The following is a 17,470-nucleotide window of genomic DNA, read 5'->3' as shown; positions in this document are numbered from 1 at the left end:
CAGGAAGAAATGGAAAGATCTTCCGACGCATCAGCTTTTAAAAACCCGCCGACGAGCGGAGGTCCTGCGCCCAAAACGTCTATTTACAGCACATTATCGATGGATATTTTTGGAGAAGATTCCCCCGCATCACGCGCAGATCAAGATGAGACAGCTGTCAGTGAGTACGCCTTGGGTGTAAATTTTATGCCTGCTCCATACCAGACGTAAAAGTTACACCCAGGCCAGCGCATACATGGTGCACTAGTCATAAAATTAAGTTAGTCGTAACTTTGAGTTCTACATCGGACGTAGCGTTACACCTAGGCGTAGGCTACGCCCAGCTGGTGCACTCAGCTGATCTTGTCACGAGTCGAGTTTCGAGTCATTTTATTCCAAGTCCGAGTCGAGTTTCAAGTATTTACCTTCCAAGTCCGAGTCGAGTCGGAAGTCGTCAAATTTGCGACTCGAGTCGACTCGAGTCCGAGTCCCTATGACTCGAGTCCAATTGTCTGCCGATTGGCCCGCCTTCAGTTGTAGCCGTTTGCATCGCTCGAGGTACGGCAGCATCTTCTTTTTTTACATACCGTAAAATACCAATTAGAAGCCGACTTCCAAATTGCCGCGGGTCCCATATATAAGCGGGGTCTGGATACATATTTTGTACATAAAAGCAGGTCCCAATTTGACGCCCGGTTAGTTTTTTCAATGTTTTCTTTTTTACCTTTGCGACATCCTGTTGAATGCATCTCCCAAACACAACGAAGAAGAAAAATCGGATGAAGAAGACCAACAACGAGGAAACGAGGAACAACAAGGAAAAAAACACATGCACGAAACTTGCTGATCAAAATTCGTTTTCCGTCAACATCTGATGATTCTGAAAATTGTGTAGGCATTTCCTGAAGATTTTTATACACTAAAACCGACATCTCTGGTGTAATAATATATATATGGTATGTTTCCCTGCCAGCGGGCATAGAAGTCGGCTTCTAATTGGTATTTCACCGCACACTGCAGCAGAGGGGGCAGCGCATGCAGCCAGCGGAGGAGGCAGCGCATGCAACAAATAATCTGCTCACATGATGATCATGTTCTCTCACCTTCAGCGGAGAAAGTTTAGTGGTAAATACCGGTAGGTCACAGTTCAGCTCAAATTTTATTTGATTTCATGTACAGGCCAGAACTGGCATGCAATGTGCTCTGCTGCGCTGAGAGGGAGGCGCGGCTCTCCCCATAGACAAGCAATCGTGTGGAGGGCTGTAGCCAACTCATTAAAATAAATGGGTTAAATAAACAATTTCATACTATTTACAATCTTTGCTGAGCAATATTTTTGTACAAAAATAATTAAAGCAGGTCCCAAACTGCCGCAGGTCCCATATTGACGCGGGGTCTGGCTACATATTTTGTCAATTAACGCCCGGGCTAATAATTGGTATTTTACGGTATTATATATATTTTTTTTTTTCATTTTTTTCATAGAACAATATACAAGACAAACAGGCTCAGACACAGGAAAATAAAATAAAATAAAAAACAAAAACAAGCAAACATGTGCGAATCTTGGATCGAACATAATTTCTGATTTGCAGGAACCTGAGCCAGTTCGTGCAACTTCCTCTCTAGTAGATCAAAGGATGCAAAATGACCATCTATGTACAGGTCTTTGATGGAAACCAGCCCCTTCTCACTCACATGGTAGTTTCTGTCTAAGCATGGGGCCAAAAAAGAGTGATTGAAACAAATGAGCGTGTCTGAAAGTTCAAAGTGACATTTTAAAACAAACTCAGATGAAGGCTGAGTTGACTTGGCAGATTATCCACATAAATACAGTATGCTGGGAGAACAAATAATAGGCCAACGCTTCTCAGAACACACCTAGAGATAATTATTGGCTACCAAGTGTCCTGTGTGTGTGTGTGTGTGTGTGTGTGTGTGTGTGTGTGTGTGTGTGTGTGTGTGTGTGTGTGTCGGGCTGTGTGTGTGTGTGTGTGTGTGTGTGTGCGTGCGTGTGTGTGTGTGTGTCGGGGTGTGTGTGTGTGTGTGTGTCGGGGTGTGTGTGTATGTGGGTGTGGGTGTGGGTGCGCCTGTGGGCTTTTGTGCACTCATGCGTATATGGAAGGACACCCCCACTCCAGGGGGAGTCCAGCAGCCACTATCAGGCCATGTTCAGACTAGGAGGCCAAATCTGCTTTGTGAACTTTAGTGACCTATTAATGACTTTATCCAGATTGGTTTTATGAGTCTGGACGCTCCAAGTCTGATTTGTGTCACTTGTCCCAAACCACATATGGAGGTAGTTTCCAATCTGCTTTCGACTGATGTGACTTGAGTGCGGACGCGCAGATCCACCAAATCTGATTTGAACGTCACTCGCAACTCGTCATCAAATGCTTCTGCGCAGGAAAACCACGTCACCAACGTACATATTTACCGACGCCCACGTCGTTACCATAGCAACCCATGCAGATAGGCTGTTTAGGTCTGGACACACAGATCCCACTTGAGAATCAGATTTGTGGCAGTGCGGACACACTCCCAAATCAGATTTGGTAAACCAATCAAGATAATGATGATTAATGACTTTATCAGCCAATCAGATTTGCCTGTAATGTGAACATGATGTGTCCAGTGGACTAACATGTCAAATGAGCCCATATACAGTACATGTGTCTGTCCACACAGCATCCTAAAACACTCTCAGAGATAGGTAGGTAAGTAGGTCTGGGCAATATATCGTGATATGAGATTAGATAGTAGAGATGCTCCGATCAGCTTTTTTTAGGCCGATCACCGATCACTGGAAGCAGTATCTGCCGATCCCGATATCGCCGATCACCGATCACGGCGTCGATTGAAGCCTTCTTTTTTATCATGTAGCATTATTTAGATAGATAATAATATGGTCTTCGCAGTATCGTGCTATTTGCCTTTACCCACCTACTCATTATATCCACATTTCTGATGATTATTTATTTAAAAAAAAATCATTGTGTAAATATTTGATGAAATTATTTTATTTTATTATTAAATAATGTAATTTTATGATGTAGTCAGGAAGGAAAGCCTTTATTTGGATCACATCTTAATTTTCAAAAAGTGCTTGTGATATCTCACATGTGACTTTGACTTTACTACTGAACATTTCACCCACTTACTAAGAAAATACCGCGATATATCGTGCGTCGCCATTCGGCCCTAAAAAAATATTTGTGGTCCGTATCACCACCCGGCCCTAAATGTAAGATAATGTTCTCCCACACGGTGCCATGGGAAGTGATGGAGGAGGTCCAGAGACACATGCAGACAGACACAACCTCTCCACCCACAGAAGACACACCCTGCTCTGCACAGCCTTTTCTCTATTTAGACTTTATAGGGTTTGTGTGGTCGGCTGCTATTGCTGAATATTGCTGACTAAGGGAGTTCCCTCCTTTCCCCCCCCACCATTACTTGAAGGCTATTTGTATTAACTCATTGAATGCCATGGACGTCCTTCGACGTCCAATTAAATAGTGACGTAGAATGCCACGGACGTCCTTCGACGTCCAATGCGTTTTTTGACGGTGGGACGTCGATCAAAGCCTCCCGCAGCTCCTGTACAACTATAGTAGCTATTGGAGGTGTATAACCTATTTTACGGACTCATTAGGTGGCGACAGTGCTTGCTCGGTGCAGTCCAGATTAGAGACAGGTCCGAGAAACAGCCTAAAAGCCGTGGATCAAAGACAACCCGATGCATGCTCCCAGAGCCATTTGCTCTGTCGCGGGAGCTGACATTGGCTCCGAACAGGAGTCAATCCGCGCTCACAACTGAGCCCCTCTGTCCCTGTCTGTCTGTCTGTCTGTCTGTATAGTTTCTCCACCCGATTAGCAGACAGGAAAGCAGCCCCTGACGCCAAACCATTCAGCAATCCGGGTTGGCTCTTCCCTGCTGTGGCGCTGAGAGCCGACAGCAGCACACAAACGCAGCACTCCGAAAATATAATGGTTGCGTGAGGCTGTGTGCAGTGTGGGGAGGAGTTTACGGGGGGAGGGGGGGAGGGGGGTGGTGCACGCAGGGCATCACACAACAACTAGTCACTACATCAGAAAATATTATCTTCAGACTCAGTGAATGTGCTTGAAATGCTGCATTTCACAAAAGGCGGATTATCTCAGCTAATAATTTGAAAAGCCTGAAAACGCTGAAAACAACCTATCTTCTCCGGCTCATAACTAAAGAACGGAAAATGGTATCAATAAACTTTTTTTTGCTGATGATACAATAGAGCCAGCTCGTTCTTGTGCGTGTTCGGTGTTTACATAGTAATATCACACAATATTCTGTGGGCCTCGAGAAATCACTGAAAACGCTCTGAAAACTCTGGCACTGGGAGCATCCGTTCTCCAAAAGTGGCTGGCACTGAATGAGTTAAGTAAAGAAAACAAAGTCATATTTTAGCACACCCTTTATATGCTCACATCTGGATATTTCGGCTTCTGTTTTAAGTTCTGGTGAAAGTTGAGAGCGTTAAGCGAGAGAGAGAGAGAGTATTTGAGGGAGGCTATGCATCGTTGGCAGTGGTGCCGGACACGTCCCGTTTCAGATACCTCCGCTCTGCGTTAAATAGAGCGCTGAGACGAGAGGGCGCGGATGCAACGCTTCCATGAGCTCGCTCTGTAAGTATAGAAGCCTCCAGATTAGTACGCAGTGACTGAACGTACTGGAACAAAAACATGATCCAACCTTTGCTCAAGTTTATGAGTTGGAAAAGAGGTGGTAGAAGGCACAAGGCTGTTGAACTTTGTGCCATATAGTTTTTTTTTACTTTTTTTGCGCGTGCCATGATTGCAAAGATACTGTACAGACGAGAGAGCCTGATAGCAGGCTGAACTGTCAACTCGTTACAGGACATTTCCCTCTTCTAGTCTGAGATTGCCCCCTGTTTAAGTTGTTTCCATGAGGGGAATCCCCCTGAGGAATTCCATTTTCCCTAACCAATCACAAGAGACCAATGTAACCATGACCGTGACCCACAGCACCCTCTTTACCCTGAGTTTTCTCTCCTTCCTTCTGGGCGCAGGTATAGGATGCCCCGCTGTTGCAGGAACAGATACAGCCATTCTTTTGTTCCTGAGGCTATTCGCTGTCTGAATTGTTGAATTCAATAGTAGCCTACTTTATGCCCCTTTTACTGTTTTAATTTACATGGTTTCGTGTCCTTTTAAATGTATTATGTTTTAAGACATCCCTACTTTTTACTGTTTCATGTCTGTATGTTTTTTTTAAATTACATTTTCGTTATGCTGCATATGAATTGCCCCAAGGGGGATAAATAAAGATTCTACTACTACTACTACTAACCAATCACAAGAGACCAATGTATCCTAACCAATCACAAGAGACCAATGTATCCTAACCAATCACAAGAGACCAATGTATCCTAACCAATCACAAGAGACCAATGTATCCTAACCAATCACAAGAGACCAATGTATCCTAACCAATCACAAGAGACCAATGTATCCTAACCAATCACAAGAGACCAATGTATCCTAACCAATCACAAGAGACCAATGTATCCGCCTGAATCTGATGCAAACAAACAAACAAACAACAAACAACAACAACAACATCTCTCCTTTGAATAAATGCCTTCAAAGCAGAGTGCCATTCAGACTTCAAAGTAATCTGTACTTTTAATCGATTTGAAACAGCCTCGATAGTAGGGGCGCCGATATTGCGATATATTCAATATTGCGATATATTGAATATTTCGATATATTGTCTAACTCCTTTTCCTACCTTTTCCTTGACCTCACCAGAAGTAAAACATGCAGTGTTGTTTTGTTTTGTTTTGTTTTTGCCCCACATGTAGGCTACATTATTAAGCTTCTCTGGACTCAATACACCACTGCAGGTGCAGACTGCAACATCGGGGGCTTCGGGCAGATGCCCGGTGGCCTGGCATGGCATGGCCTGCAAATTATTATTATTATTTTTTTAATATTGATACTTGGCATCCAAATTTCGATACAATATCTATCTCATCTATGCGAGCCGCCATTGTTGTTATTACTCCTCATCAGCGCACTTGACAACCGCTTGACAATGGCTTTATTTCCACCCGGTGTTTATTGGCGCTGATTGGCTAATCATCGGTCCCTCTCGGCGCTGATTGGCTAATCATCGGTCCCTCTCGGCGCTGATTGGCTAATCATCGGTCCCTCTCGGCGCTGATTGGTTGTTCATTTCTTCAACCGAGGGGAATCACTGTTTCATATCACGATGTCAGGTCACGATGTCAGACCAGAGCGGGCGGGTTCAAAGGTCAACAGATGAGATGAAGTAGAACACAAACTAAATCCTGTGTACGTGCATTTTGTCAGAACTACTTACTTAATCCTTAATTCATTGATACTGACTGTATCTTGAGTGGTTAGTGCAGCCATACAGGCCAGGTCGAACATAATCGATGGGTCTTTGCTTTGTGCACAGTCAAGCAATAGAATCCCTCTGCCATAGAGACACTGCGTAACGCGTGATCATTCAGAAGCCACGCCCAAAGACAGGGGAAAACAGAAACCCCCCCTCCAATCCTGGCGTTCTCCTATGTCGCGTGCATGGTTTGCGTGTTGCACAAAAAGATCGTATATACGGAAGATGAACACTCCAACTTACTTCTTGACAGCTAGATCCCCATTTTTCTTCTCGCCAATTCTCAATGGCTTCCTTGTTTAACTTTAACTGGTGATTTTTTTACATTTGTTGTCTGCGCAGCCCCACCACACAACAGCTTTTAGCTATGTTTAATTCAAGGAAAATGACGCTGGTGTGTGGAAATGAACAGAGCTTTCCCCCCCCGGGATGGGCGTGGCCTATTTCATGCAGTGTCTCTATGAGAGGAAACATCCAGACGTCTGTATTTATAGACTGTTCTGTCCCTTACAGGCTCCACTCTGTTACTCAACAGATTGTAATAGCGTTTGACAGTCTGCGGCCCTGCTGGTGAAAGCTGGTATTGGCCACAGCCATTGCCTCCAGAGATATTGCCTGTGTTGTGTATCAGTATCAGTGTCCTACCAGCCATGTACAGTACAGCGTATGTGTCTCCACCCACCTTCTGCTATGCAGCTGTTCTGGGCTGCGCTGGCCTATTTCTGGAAGTCCGCTGTCAGATGGTAGTCTTCTGTGGTATGTGGTATGGGAGAGGAAGACACACACGCGTGTGTGTGTGTGTGTGTGTGTGTGTGTGTGTGTGTGTGTGTGTGTGTGTGTGTGTGTGTGTGTGTGTGTGAGTGTGTGTTCAGAGTGGAGAGCGAGAGAGAGCGCTCTAACTCCAACTGACGTGCAGGAGCAAAGGCGAAGGGAGTGTTTTCTCTGGCACACGTTGCACGGTGGTGCAGTGGTAAGCGCTGTCGCCTCACAGCTCGAAGGTCCTGGGTTCGATTCTCGCCTGGGACGCTGTGGGCGCTGGAGTTGTGACCCCCCCCATATCTTCAGTGCCTACTGCCCAGGTGGGCTATCTCGTCGAAAGGGCCTTTCTGTGTGGAGTTTGCATGTTCTCCCCGTGCTCCCCAGGGGGTTCCTCCGTACATAACCCCCCACTAAAAACATGCAGAAGATCGTCATCCGACCAGTGACGACAACATCTGAAGTTGGTCCAATGATGGTCCAATGATGGTCCCCGGGCGCTGGAAAGAAATAGCGACCACTGCTCCTGGCCTGCCCCCTGGAGGAAAGGACAAGCCTGGATGGGTCAAATGCAGAGGACATATTTCACCGGCCACCGTCAGCATGAGTGTGTGTAGTGTGTTCGTGTGACAATAAAGACGGGCTGCCGTCTGAAATCGTGTTTTAAAGGTTTCTGATCAGCTCTCAGGTGCGCGTCGGGGTCATAATCATATCATACCTGTGTTCAAATGACAGACGGCCTTCAGATTTTTCTGTCATTCTTAACACGTTCACTGCCGTTGACGAGATATTTCGTCTTAAAAAAACCAACGGTTGACTGCCGTTGACGAGATATCTCGTCTTAAAAAAAAAAAAAAAAATTTGACGGTGGGACGTGGATCTAACCCTTTTACATCTCCTATATGAATATTGGAGCCACCGTACAACCCATTCCACCGACCCACTAATTGGCGACAGTGCTCTCCAGACTATTGAAATCCGAGCCAAAACTGCAGGGAAAAGCTTGAGGAAGCCATTCTCATACTGTAGGCGAAAACGCTTTCGCGCTGGAGCACAACTGGTGGGTTCCAAAAATAGACTGGGTGGAACACACTTTGAAACACGCAGCATAAAGCCCAGAATCGCAAAAGATTCATCAAAGCTCTCAACCGAAACCCCAAGAAACGAGCGAGCCCCATCCAGACTCGCCCAGCGGCCGCCAGCAGACAGGAGCAGCAGCAGCAGCAGCAGAAACGAGCTTGTGACACGCCCGCTGCAGCCAAGAAGAACACACACGGAGGGAGGAGTTTGAAGGAGAGGGGGGTTTCCTGCTGTTATGGAGGAAATTACTGTTCAAAACTATTGTTTAGATGTCTGACGTCTTACTGATGCCAAAAATGAATGGTTAAAGTGACTGTTCTATCGAATTTCACAAAAAGCCGTTTATCTCAGAATAAATTTTCAGACGCTGAAACCATGCTGTATTCAACTGCTAATGCTTACATAACTACTAACTCTACAAACTAACTCTTTTAGACAGAGAAAGCACACATTCTATTAGTTCTTTTGAGATATTTTGTGTTCACAAAATCCTAACAGAAAAGAATCCTCGGCTCTTGAAAGATGAGCCAGAATCCTCAAAAAAAAACCTTGGCAGAAGCTAACTACAGTATTGAAAAAACGGCTGGCAGTGAATGTGTTAAAAAAGAAAAAGAAAGGACGAACGAATGAACAAACGAAAGTAAAAGACAGAAAATGTTCAGTTAATGTGACCACAGTTAGCATGTTTCCTCCTGTCTCTTTTTTAGGCATACGATTCTGTGGGTTGCTACTGTGTGTTTTTGATGTGCTCTTAATGTTAGCTTACATTACATGTCATCTTTCATCTTTTGATGTGCTTGTAATGCTTGCGTACAGTAGCTTGTGTGTTCCTGTCTGTCTTTTAGACATATGATTCTGTCAATTGCCATGTATGCTTTGATGTGCTTTGTAATCTTTGGGTTAGGGTTGTGTGTGTCTGGTTGAAATTGTAATATTGCTGCTATATTGGCCAGGGCTCCCTCATATAAGAGATCTTGTAACTAGGGATGTGCAATAAAATCAATACGGCAATATGTCGTGATATTTCCCCCCCCCGTTTAAATATACATACTACAGCATGCGCTGGGACGCGTCATCAGTGATGTTAACTGGGGTCGTAAGGTGTTTCGGGTCTGTCACACATCATACACCCTCGCCCAGTAGACCCAGCCGAGGCCGATTAAGACCCCGACCCGCGTCCCGGAAGCAGCCGCTCACGGATCAGCCTTCCTACTCTGTCTGCAACGTTGCCCGCGGAAGGGTTGATCACGCCCAATCCACTGCAATAGAGTTTAGTGCTACACCGCAGTATTGTAAGACCCTACGGTGCATGGAGGGTCTAAGACCCTGTGGGTGAATCCAGGCCGCGCTCCTCCTTCGTCTCACCAGACCCTCCCGTGGAAGAAGGCAATCCTACCATGCCGTACCATGGGCAGAGAGGATGTCTCAAGAAGGCCTGTGCGCTGCACGTCATTCGCCTGCGCCGAGCACCTCGCTCTAGCCTGAAGGACCCCAGGCCGCGCCGATGTTTACGCAGATTTTCAGGAGGCTGATCCGTAGCATTTGTGGATTTCTCCCTCATGAGAGAGCCAGGTGCTAACCCCATCCCGTACCGTATGTCGTCTCTCCGACCGTCAACTGTCTCTCCAGCTTGTCACCAAACTATACCTGGTTGTCACCTAGTCTATTCCTAAGTGTCACTGGCCAGGGGGAGCCAGAATTCTATGTTTAAATATACATACTACAGCATGCGCTGGGACGCGTCATCAGTGATGTTAACTGGGGTCGTAAGGTGTTTCGGGTCTGTCAACATCATACACCCTCGCCCAGTAGACCCCCAATACTGTATCGATATTTAAACAGAATATCGTGATATATCGCTGTGCCGATTTCTTTGCACAGGTGTGTGTTCAGTGACACAATATTCACTTTATTAATGCACTTTATTTTTTATTTCAGTGCGTTCAGTAACACAGTGTGCAACTGCAAATTTGCATAATGTTCTAATAAATGGCAATGACATTTTTTGAATTAAATAGTTTTGACTCGGTTTGTCGACTGTTATCAATATAATGTGATGTACATATTATTACACTTCCCTGGGTGGTACACAGCAAGTTGTATTTTCAGCTCTATTTTAAAATGTTCAGTAAATTATGTATTGCAATATATCGCAATCGTATCGCAATGTATTGTGATACAATCATATCGTGACCCATGTATCGTGATATCTATCATATCGTGGGGTCCTTAATGCCAATACCCAGCCCTATAATACCTGGTTAAATAAAGGTTTTATTTACGGGTACGGTGGTGCAGTGGTAAGCGCTGTCGCCTCACAGCTCGAAGGTCCTGGGTTCGATTCCCACCTGGGACGCTGTGAACGCTGGAGGAATGCGTGCCCGTCCGCATGTCCTCGAGTGCCCACCGCCCGGTAGGGGTGGGGGAAAAAATCGATACACCACAGTATCGCGATATTTTGCCTGACGATATTGTATCGATATTTGGACGACAAAGTATCGATATTGAAAAAAAAAAAAAAAATTGCAGGCCACCGGGCTACTATAAACTTTAGTTCCAAGGCCAGCACTAAACAAACGGTAGCATATTTTCATTTTGTTTTACCAGTAACAGTTTTGTCATAACAGCAATTTACAAATTCCCCAGTTACTGAATGGGCTGCACAAAATGTTTTGTGTAAGTGAAGTGAAGTTGCAAAAACTACCTAAGTACAGTTAGTCCACACACACATCCAGTTAAGGTGGACTGTAAGTAGACTGTAACAAACAGTTCAGTTTGTCAGGTGCATGCAACTATGACATGACTTTATGAAAGTTGTTGGTCTGTCTACTTGACAATGTTGCTGCAATAAAATGGTTGAAGTCAGATGTACAGACTGAAAAATTGTTCTTATATAAACCAGATGTTGACAAAGTTTTCCTTTGGGGACATCATTTGCAGTTGAAAAAGTAAGAAATCGCAATATATCGAAATATCGCAATATTCAATATATCGCAATATCGATATATCGCAATATCGAAAATATCGCAGTATCGCAATACTATCGTATTGTGACTCAAGTATCGTTTCAGTATCGTATCGTGGGCATCTGGTGATTCCCACCCCTACCGCCCGGGTGGGGTCGTCAAAAGGGCCCTTCTGTGTGGAGTTTGCATGTTCTCCCCGTGGTCCCGGGGGTTTCCTTCATATAGGAACCCCTCACCAAAAACATGCAATATCCTGGTTGCTAATGTGGTTCCTCCTCTGGTCGTTAAGGGCGCCTGTTCAGAGGGAGGGGAACTGGTTGGAATAGCGTGAACCTCCCACGTGCTATGTCCTACCGGTGAAGCTTCCTCTGTCAGGTGAAAAGAAGCGGCTGGCTAACTGCCCATGTCTCGGAGGAAGCATGGAGCCAGTTTCGGCTCTCCCCAGATCGGCAGAGGGTGGAGTAGCAACCAGGATAAATAAATTAAATTAGCACTAATGGGGGATAAAAATGGGATAAAAAAAATCGGGAAATAAAATAAAAAAATAAAATAAAGGTTTAATTAAAAAATAAATCTAAATTGAGGGGGGGGGAAATGGGAAGAGACTTGTGAAGGCACAAACCATTAACTTCTGTATGCATCAGTGCCTTACAGCACTCACACGTGTTCAAATCAGACACATTTCAAATTCCTGGTGGTCAAACTCAAACTTTGTCTAGCATGACTTCTCAGTGTTGTGAAATGTATAAAATGCGGACAGAAATCCAAACAATGGAAAATAACAGTTTTCTTCTTAGGAAACACTCCTGGCTATATTTGCACTGCTGTTTGACCACAAATTCTTTCTCCAGCAAAAAAGTGGATTTTGTGGCAAAGAGCTTATTGTCAGAAGTCTACTTTGACCCAGCTTCTGGTAGGTTGAATGTGTGCACATCCACACTTCTTCTTCTGCTAAATCTTTAAAATAGTATCAGTAGAAGTCATGTGAAGTCACAGTCTTGCGTCGCCTATATAAGCCGCACAGTGATATATATATATATATATATTTTTTTTTTTATATATATATATATATATATATATATATATATATATATATATATATATATATATATATATATATATTTATATATTTATATTTATATATATATATATATATATATTTTTATATATATATATATATATATATATATATATATATATATATATATATATATATTTATATATATATATATATATATATATATATATATATATATATATACCCTCAGTACCACCCTCAGTACCTTTTACCTATAAAAGTAAGTAAGGTTGGGGCAGATCTGAGGTCTTCAGGCAATTTGTTCCAGCTAGCAGAAGCATAGTGGGTAAATGCAGCCTTCCCATGATTTGATTTGATCCTAGGGACAGTTAGTAAGCTGGACCCTGCTGACCTGAGAGGTCTAGACGGTTTGTAGCGTGGGAGCAATTCAGCGATGTATTTAGATGTAAAAGGGGAAGGAAGTGTGGTGCTTTTTCCAGCTGTTTATATCCAGACAGACAGTGGGGTCAGTTCTGATGTTGTTTATATCCAGACAGACAGTGGGGTCAGTTCTGATGCTGTTTATATCCAGACAGACAGTGGGGTCAGTTCTGATGCTGTTTATATCCAGACAGACAGTGGGGTCAGTTCTGATGCTGTTTATATCCAGACAGACAGTGGGGTCAGTTCTGATGCTGTTTATATCCAGACAGACAGTGGGGTCAGTTCTGATGCTGTTTATATCCAGACAGACAGTGGGGTCAGTTCTGATGTTGTTTATATCCAGACAGACAGTGGGGTCAGTTCTGATGTTGTTTATATCCAGACAGACAGTGGGGTCAGTTCTGATGTTGTTTATATCCAGACAGACAGTGGGGTCAGTTCTGATGTTGTTTATATCCAGACAGACAGTGGGGTCAGTTCTGATGTTGTTTATATCCAGACAGACAGTGGGGTCAGTTCTGATGTTGTTTATATCCAGACAGACAGTGGGGTCAGTTCTGATGCTGTTTATATCCAGACAGACAGTGGGGTCAGTTCTGATGTTGTTTATATCCAGACAGACAGTGGGGTCAGTTCTGATGCTGTTTATATCCAGACAGACAGTGGGGTCAGTTCTGATGTTGTTTATATCCAGACAGACAGTGGGGTCAGTTCTGATGCTGTTTATATCCAGACAGACAGTGGGGTCAGTTCTGATGTTGTTTATATCCAGACAGACAGTGGGGTCAGTTCTGATGTTGTTTATATCCAGACAGACAGTGGGGTCAGTTCTGATGTTGTTTATATCCAGACAGACAGTGGGGTCAGTTCTGATGTTGTTTATATCCAGACAGACAGTGGGGTCAGTTCTGATGTTGTTTATATCCAGACAGACAGTGGGGTCAGTTCTGATGTTGTTTATATCCAGACAGACAGTGGAGTCAGTTCTGATGTTGTTTATATCCAGACAGACAGTGGGGTCAGTTCTGATGTTGTTTATATCCAGACAGACAGTGGGGTCAGGTCTGATGTTGTTTATATCCAGACAGACAGTGGGGTCAGTTCTGATGTTGTTTATATCCAGACAGACAGTGGGGTCAGTTCTGATGTTGTTTATATCCAGACAGACAGTGGGGTCAGTTCTGATGTTGTTTATATCCAGACAGACAGTGGGGTCAGTTCTGATGTTGTTTATATCCAGACAGACAGTGGGGTCAGTTCTGATGTTGTTTATATCCAGACAGACAGTTGGGTCAGTTCTGATGTTGTTTATATCCAGACAGACAGTTGGGTCAGTTCTGATGTTGTTTATATCCAGACAGACAGTGGGGTCAGTTCTGATGTTGTTTATATCCAGACAGACAGTGGGGTCAGTTCTGATGTTGTTTATATCCAGACAGACAGTGGGGTCAGTTCTGATGTTGTTTATATCCAGACAGACAGTGGGGTCAGTTCTGATGTTGTTTATATCCAGACAGACAGTGGGGTCAGTTCTGATGTTGTTTATATCCAGACAGACAGTGGGGTCAGTTCTGATGCTGTTTATATCCAGACAGACAGTGGGGTCAGTTCTGATGTTGTTTATATCCAGACAGACAGTGGGGTCAGTTCTGATGTTGTTTATATCCAGACAGACAGTGGGGTCAGTTCTGATGTTGTTTATATCCAGACAGACAGTGGGGTCAGTTCTGATGTTGTTTATATCCAGACAGACAGTGGGGTCAGTTCTGATGCTGTTTATATCCAGACAGACAGTGGGGTCAGTTCTGATGCTGTTTATATCCAGACAGACAGTGGGGTCAGTTCTGATGTTGTTTATATCCAGACAGACAGTGGGGTCAGTTCTGATGTTGTTTATATCCAGACAGACAGTGGAGTCAGTTCTGATGTTGTTTATATCCAGACAGACAGTGGGGTCAGTTCTGATGTTGGAACACAGCATTCATCATCTGATCTTACAGTAGTCTGCTCCTATTGTGTGGGAATTTATTTCAGTTTTAGGAACAAGTCCCGTGAGTGTGAGAGCGTGTCTCTGTGTCACTGGTCCCAAGTGAACCTGTTGACCTGTCCAGGAGCAGATGACTAGTACATGTCTGTACTAGTCACTGATGACGCGTCCCGGCGCATGCTGTAGTATGTATTTTAAACATAGAATCCTGGCTCCCCTGGCCAGTGACACTTAGGAATAGACTAGGCGACAACCAAGTATAGTTTGGTGACAAGCTGGAGAGAGAGTTGACGGTCGGAGAGACGGCATCCAGTACGGGATGGGTTTTAGCACCCCAGCCTGGCTCTCTCGTGAGGGAGAAATCCACAAACGCCATGGATTAGCCTCCTGAAAATCTGTGTAAAGATCGGCGCGGCCTTCAAGATTCAAGATTCAAGATTTTTATTGTCACTCCATAGTACAAGTATCACGTGTGCAATTCTTGTGCTGTGGACTCCGTTTACAACATAGTACAAATATAACAGGGCATATGAGTGCAAAAACAACAAGAGACACAACAAGCAATAAGGCAGTAGAGTGATAAGACAAGTCAGAGACAGTGGCATATTCACTGCACATAGGTGCACATGTCATGTGCATACTTTGGACGTACTTAAACATTTTAAATTCGACGTATTTGACGTACAGGTGCAAATAGCATATACCTAATTAAACATACAATTAAACATTAGACATACATAATGGTAGCAGCTACAGTACGGTACAGTACAGCTACTACACTATTTGTGCTTGGGGTCCTTCAGGCTAGAGCGAGGTGCTCGGCGCAGGTGAATGACGTGCAGCGCACAGGCCTTCTTGGGACATCCTCTCTGCCCATGGTACGGCATGGTAGGATTGCCTTTTCCCCAGGGAGGGTCTGGTGAGACGAAGGAGGTGCGCGGCCTGGATTCATCCACAGGGCCTTAGACCCTCCATGCACTGTAGGGTCTTACAATACTGCGGTGTAGCACTAAACTCTATTGCAGCGGATTGGGCGTGATCAACCCTTCCGCGGGCAACGTTGCAGACAGAGTAGGAAGGCTGATCCGTGAGCGGCTGCTTCTGGGACGCGGGTCGGGGTCTTAATCGGCCTCGGCTGGGTCTACTGGGCGAGGAGGGTGTATGATGTTGACAGACCCGAAACACCTTACGACCCCAGTTAACATCACTGATGACGCGTCCCAGCGCATGCAGTAGTATGTATTTTGAACGGAGAGGAGGGGGGAGGAGGGGACTGGGGAGGGCAGAGGAGAGGAGGAGAGGGGTAGGGGTGGGGTGTGGTGTAGTTACACTGAGTGCTTGTCTCTCCTGTGAGTTATGTGTGAAAACTAGACGCCTGGCTCGCTGTGTGTGTGCCGCCCAGTCAGCGTGAGCTCATCAACGCACTCCAGCCCAGGATGTTAAACAAGCTAATTGGTCCAAAGGACTAACGACTCACCTGAGCACTCAGGTGTTGTGTTGTCTCTGTACACCAGCTCTCCCTGTGGGCCTGCTGGGCCTATTGTGTGACTGATGCTACTTTTTAATTGCAGTGCTGAGCAGAGGGACAAGCCTGGTTGTTTCAATAAGGAGAGAGACGTCACTAATTGATTGTCAGGTGTTCATGTTGTTTTGCAACCTTATAAGCAGACACTTTTTTAAACCATGTTAACCACTGCAGCCACGCTAGGATATCCTGACTCAGGTATCGGCAACTTTGATGATGGAGAGGAGCCACAAAAAAAAAATGTCCTCTCTACCAGAGATCACAGATTGTGACCGGGCACTTCCACCAGTAGCCTATACTGTAACACCATCACTCCCAATTATAGCTACTAATTTGCAGTGTCGGGCAAGTTACTTTCAAAATGTAATATATTACATATTACTAGTTACTTTCATTTGAAAGTAATACGTTACTTTACAATACTACTGTCTGTGTAGAGTAACTCATTACTTATTACACTACTTTTGCATTACTTTCACCAAAACAACAGCAGCAGCAGAATGACATCGCCACTCCGGGACCATCCTGAAAAATAATTTCAACCGCCTTCAAGGCAGTGTAAACAATCCAACATTCTAAATGTTATTCTTTTTCTTTGTTATTGTCATCTATAGTGGTTATTTGCATACAAACACTTAGTTTGATTAGGAAATGATTGTATCTTTTTTAAATATGTGCTTTGATGTAATAAAATGTAACTCAATTTGGTGCCGTGAACGTTGTAGTTTTAGCAGTAACTCAGTAATATAACTTATTACTTATAGGATTTCAGTAATGTTATACCAGTTACTTTGTCAAGTAACAAGTTACAAATTGAGTTACATTTTATTAAATCAAAGCACAAAAGATACAATCATTTCCTAATGAAACTGTGTGTTTTTATGCAAATAACCATTATATAGATGACAATAACAAAGGAAAAGGATAACATTAGAATGTTGGATTGTTTACACTGACTTCAAGACGCTTGAAATTATTTTTCGGGATGGTTCCGGGGAGGGGATGTCATTCTGCTGCTGCTGTTGTTTTGGTAAAAGTAATGCAAAAATAGTGTAATAAGTAACGAGTTACTCTACACAGACAGTAATATTGTAAAGTAACTTATTACTTTCAAATGAAAGTAACTAGTAATATGTAGTATATTACATTTTGAAAGTAACTTGCCCAACACTGGTGTGTGTGTGTGTGTGTGTGCGTGTGCATGCGTGCGTGTGTGTGTGTGTGTGTGCGTGTGTGTGTGTGCGCGTGCATGCGTGTGTGTGTGTGTGTGTGTGTGTGTATGCGAGCTGTA

This window comes from Poromitra crassiceps, assembly GCF_964638095.1.
Source record: "Poromitra crassiceps genome assembly, chromosome: 29".
Classification (NCBI taxonomy): Eukaryota; Metazoa; Chordata; class Actinopteri; order Beryciformes; family Melamphaidae; genus Poromitra; species Poromitra crassiceps.
Note: the sequence above shows the minus strand (reverse complement) of the source record.